Source organism: Furipterus horrens, unplaced genomic scaffold, assembly GCF_987537825.1.
Source record: "Furipterus horrens unplaced genomic scaffold, mFurHor1.1.pri manual_scaffold_6, whole genome shotgun sequence".
NCBI lineage: Eukaryota > Metazoa > Chordata > Mammalia > Chiroptera > Furipteridae > Furipterus > Furipterus horrens.
This window is the reverse complement of record NW_028327176.1, coordinates 176,588,454-176,594,140: the sequence shown is the minus strand read 5'-3', so window position 1 is coordinate 176,594,140 and position 5,687 is coordinate 176,588,454. Positions and strand designations below refer to the sequence as shown.

Here is a 5,687-nt window from a genome sequence, read left to right as displayed (position 1 = left end):
TCCTCCTCAATGAAATTGACAATGAGCTACACTCAGAGCATTTTAAATAATGCACATTTAAAAAAAAAAAAAAGTATTCTTACAAATTGCTCTGCAATCCAAATACACAATAGCTTGGAAAAAAAGGTTTAGAAAACAAAAGCCAATGTAAAAAGACAGATTAAATCAGCTACAACAGTACAAGTTTTATATGGCTCCGATTTTATAGTTTTCTTATTGCGTCAGCAATGTCAGAAATGTGTTCCTTCAGCTGGCTCCACTAGTCAGGATTTAAAGAAATACCTTTTCTTCCTGGTTCCACCTCACCTTCTGGATCCATGCAAATGCTCTCTAATATCAACTAGGACTTTTCCATTATAGTCCCAAATGCTGGCAGACCTCATTTTCCCAATCAGAAACATGTTATCACCTCTGCTGCAGCTGCTTTGCTTAGATGGTGACACGACTCTTGATGTTTCACTAGTTTTTTGCTTCTTTACAGGTTTTTATGAAGGAACTTCCTTTTTCCTCTTTCACTTTTTTTGTCAACTTCACTGTCAGCATCGCTGCCAGAAGAGCTCGAAAAAACACGTTCCTTTGATTTAGGCATTGCTCCGCTCCCGCTCCCTAACAGCCCATGCTCCATCTCTCGCTCACGGCGCTCTATCTTTTAATCCCTATAGTCTCTATAGAGCTGTTCTTTTTCCATTTCTAATACTGTTTATTTCTTCTCTCTCATGCATATTTCCAGGTGTGTCATTTCCATTGGTCTCTTCATAGAACCAAATTTTGGCTTTATTGATCCTCATATATTCGTCTTCTCTTTCATTAATTCTTACATCCATCTTTCTTTCCTTCCTCTGCTTTTTCTGGTTGATGACAGAAAACTCCTACTCTGAGGGCTGACATTTGAGACATCTAATGTAAATAAATGGTTTTCCAACTGTACTCTGCAAGACCCTGTGATATTCTTTAGGGGAGTCTCAGAGATAGCCTGACTCCCATTGACAAAGCTCAGCTGTTTGAATCAAAGCAGCTCAGCTTAAATCAGTTTTACATGTAGGACTTCCATAAAGCTTGGGGATAAAATGGTTGCATTTTCTAAATAAGAAAACGTTTTTAAAAATTAGAGGACTACTGAAGGACTGGGCCAGCGAGGTCTATTTTTCCCATGTGATATAACTTTAGTACTTACAGATACACACATTTCTATTGACAATGTAGTGAGTTACTAAGAACCAATTTAGAGCTGGGAAAATTTCTCCACATTTGTCAATGCCAGAACCCTTCTAATTTGGGATCCTGTAATTCTATCTACACTTATAAGATCAATGATATTAAGTATAAAAGGATTTACAAGATCTTTCACTGCCAGTAATATTTAGAATTTGTGCTGAGTATTGGACTAATTTTTTACTCCAAATAAGCCTTCAAAATAGAGTTTCTATGGGACAGATGAAACAGTAGTGTTTCTTAATTTCAAAACAACTTTCTTACTTTCAAATATTTCACTAGTTTGTTGAATATCTCCATGAAAAAGTATACCAGTTTTTTTGTAAATAGACTGCAGACTTTTAATTTAATCTTGCATGAGTTGCTAACAGGCTTTTGGTATAATTATTCCAATATAGATCACAACTATAAACCATTTCATGTTACTGAGAGATGAGTTGAGAATAACATCAGACTGTTGTTGTTTTTTAGTATAAAACTTTGGATAATATTAATTCATCTAATATACACCTTCTAATTCCATGGACAGAAATTTTTTTTTATTCTTGTTTATTCCATTACCGGTGTCCCAATTTTTCCCCCTTTGCCCTCCTCCATCCTGCCCCAGCCCCGCTCCCGCAGGCCATCCCACCCCATTGTCCACGTCCATGGGTCATTCATCCATGTTCTTTGACTAGTCCCTTCCCCTTCTTTCTGCCTTTCCCCTCTTCCCTCTTTCCTCTGGCAGCTGTCAGTCTGTTCCCTGTTTTCATGTCTCTGGTTCTATTTTGTTTGTCGTTTTATTTTGTTCATTAGGTTCCTCTTATCAGTGAGATCATATGGTATTTGCCTTTCACCAACTGTCTTCTTTCACTTAGCATAATAGTCTCCAGTTCCATCCATGCTGTCACGAAGGGTAGGAATTCCTTCTTCTTTCTTCCTGCTGCATAGTATTCCATTGTGTAAATGTACCAGAGTTTTTTATCCCACTCATCTACTGATGGGCACTTAGGCTGCTCCAGCACTTGGCTATTGTAAATAGCACTGCTATGAACACAGGAGAGCATAGGTTCTTTCGAAGTGGTGTTTCAGGATTCTTATGGTATAATCCCAGCAGTGGGATCACTGGGTCAAAAGGCAGTTCAATTTTTAATTTTTTGAGGAAAGTCCATATTGTTTTCCATAGTGGCTGCATCAGTCTGCATTCCCACCAGCAGGGCAGTAGGGTTCCCTTTTTGTCACATCCTCACCAACACTTGTTGTTTGCTGACTTGTTAATAACAGCCATCCTGACAGGTGTGAGAAGACATTTCATTGCGGTTTTAATTTATATCTCTCTGATGGCTAGTGATCTTGAACATTTTTTCATATGTCTATGGGTCATCTGTATATCCTCCTTGGAGAAGTGTCTGTTCAGGTCCTTTGGCTATTTTTTAATTGGATTGTTTGTCTTCCTGGTGTTGAGTCATGTGAGTTCTTTATATATTTTGGAGATTAAACCCTTTGGACAGAAATAATTTATAGACTTAGCTACATGATTGGGCATAGATTTCTTTAATATTTGTATCACATTAATTGTCAAAAAAATAAAGTGTAGTTTCTTAGAAAAATAATTAACCGAAATGCTATAGAACAGGACTGAGTCTTCATTACAACTCTCTTTTATTTTATACTAGTAGCTAAGTAACTTGATTTAAAATTTCAAATAATTATCATGTCTTGTCACCATGGCTAGTAGATTTCACAAACCAAGATTGGTTAATTAGCTGAAACTGCTATCTAATTACCAGCAGGAAAAAAAATGACTTGACAATAACCCTAGTAAGGTGATTCGGACAATCATTACTATTGTAACACGTGGCGCTAAACATCACTGAAAATGTACATCCTTTCAGAACTTTTGAGGAAGACAGATTTCAGCTAATGCAGCACGATGGATCCATGTCAGGTCTACTCACAATCAGACTTACCATTGTTCCTTTAAGCTGTGTGGCCAATTGGTCCTATTTGTCCTTAAAAGTATCCAAATAAAAACTTCTCTCCCATTTAATATGATGCAAGACACCGGGGTCTCATCCAAGCACATGATAATGTGTTTCCAAGGTTTCAATTTTGTTTTAAAGAAAAAAGAACCTGTTCCTTCCAGGATACCATAGCAGCCCCAACTTAAAATCCTCTGCTGCTGGGTTTATCCACCACCCCCCGCATTTAAACATTCAGGAAATTAATTCTCTGGACCTATCCACATTTGAAACAAATGACCTAACAAGTCTCATTCTTCCATGTCATTGTGAGGGGTTTGGGGGACAGTCACATTTGTTGAGCACCTATCAGATGCCTCACCTACTGAAAAGCAGGGAAGATCCCTGCCTTCACTGGGCTTGCTTTGCGGTCCTGGTTAGTCATTTTCAGATCCCAGTCCTCCCAAGGGGCTGCCCACTCTCAGCCTCTTGTGTTGCTGCCTGAGCTACAGGGTGCCCTGTTGTACTCTGATGGTAAGAGGCTCTAGCAACTCTGCAGCTGATCCAATTCCCCACGCCTTAAGCTCCAAGTTGACAGTGAACCTGGTTCCCATTTTCCAACATGTTGTCCTTCTCCTGTTTACTACGTCAGTTTTTACTTGGGACAGAGTTTTGCCTGCACTGAATCTATCTTACTCCAAGACCTCAGGTTGGCTTCCAACCCCTTCCTGATACCTAGAATCCTGCTCCGGAGGACAGACCTGCTTCCTGACACTACTTGGCTGGGTTTGCAGCATCCTCCCCTAGCAGATTCCCTTCCACCACGCTCCACAGGCAGCTTGGTGCAGGTGTGGTTCCCGCCCAGCGGAGGCCCACTCTCAGCCCCTGCAGCCCGTTCAGACTCATATGCCAGTTGCCCTCAGTGTGAAGGCTTAGTGCCGAATCCTGGTCCTGCCCATCTTCCACACCACGGTTGCTGATTAAATATTCACATGTTTCTCCCACCTGAGGTGTGACTAGCAAGTCTAGAGAGGTGGGGCTTCCTTCATCTGGCAAAGACAAATTAGGCTCTCGATGTTTAGAGGAGAATGCCAGCATCTCCCTCCCTGCGGCTCCCAGCCATGCATCCTGCCCTCTCCCCTGGTGCCAGACTCCTCATCTTTATTACCTGCCTATTACTCTGATCCCCAAGAAGGAAACATCTGCCCTCAACTTGGGCACTCCCTGTAACTCTATATTTATCCTCCCCATGAAAGCGATGACAAACATGATCATCCAGAGTCTGACAGCCACTACGCCAGGTTTTGTTAGTGAAGAGGTCACTGTGCTGATAGATAATGCACATTTGCTCATTTCTTACATCATGTAGTAGAAATTGACCAAGGTTTGTTGAATAATTACATCACACCCTATACATCACTTGAACCTCCTGAAGTCTGCCAGGCCAGATGAAACCCTGCCTCAGGGTCTCCAGGAAAGGCCATTAAGTAAAGTCAGCTTCTTCTGATCCCATGACTAGAGATGAGGCGGTGCCTTGCTTACATCAGACACTGCTTGTTCTGCTCTTTACCTTTTTCCTCCAGAACTGAGGCTACTCGATCTTCCCTTGAAGTCGTAGCTGGGAGCAATCCTTTCTGTATGTACCATGGAGGGATTCAGATGTCCAGCACTGAGATTAAACAAGTCACTTTCCCTTTGATCTCAATTCCTATTTGGGTCTTCATTTTTCTGTCCCAGCTACTCATTACTGCTTGGGTCCCAAGAGCCGATCCGTCTGGACCCCAACTCTAACAACTGGCCCCTAAAGCCAAATCCCTTTTCTGATTACCTGCTTAATAGTGTAATTTTTCCAAAAGGGAGAGTTAAATTTTTCAAGCTCCCCACCCAAAAGCTTTGAGGCTTAGTCTAGAAGCATATGTACTTAGCAGATGTTAGCTGCAAAAGAGTCATTGATTGATTGATTGAAAAATACCTGGGCTACCACAATAGCAGTCAGACATCATACCCAGAGATGGACCTAGAGTAACCAGAATTCCTTCAAAGGGGGGCTTCCATAATTTTGAGAGGCCTAGAAGGCAGGGACTGTGTCTATGGATCACTACTCCTTCTCTGCCCAGCACCCGGGATAGAATTAATAAAAATTTGATAAAGGAATAAATTTACAAAGGGCAGCTGAGGCTCTTTCATCCCCTGGAGAGCTGTCTCCCTGAAGCTGCGTGTCTCCCTGCCTGCCTGTTTGTTATGAGAAGCTCCTACACCAGGATTTCTCGCTGCCTGCTGTCCCAAACCGCCTGACCCATTATCACTTCCTGACGGGAGAGAAGACCGATCTTCACTGAACACCCTACTACCTGTTAGTCTTTTTACCTGTATGGCTTCCTTTAATCCACATTATAATCTACTTAAGGTTCAGAACCATGTCTCTAAAAAATTTGTATCCATAGCAATTAGAAGGTTTGAAATGTATGAAGGTTCATTCATTAAAGACTTGTTGAAAGGATGACTTAAGTTGTATTGGCAGATTTGAACCTATTA

At 41.3% G+C, this 5,687-nt stretch overlaps 1 pseudogene; it reads right to left on the bottom strand.

The window, feature by feature from the left end:
• Positions 1–202: 202 nt before the first annotated feature.
• On the bottom strand, positions 203–589 carry LOC150007876 (activated RNA polymerase II transcriptional coactivator p15 pseudogene; annotated as a pseudogene).
• Positions 590–5,687: the final 5,098 nt, after the last annotated feature.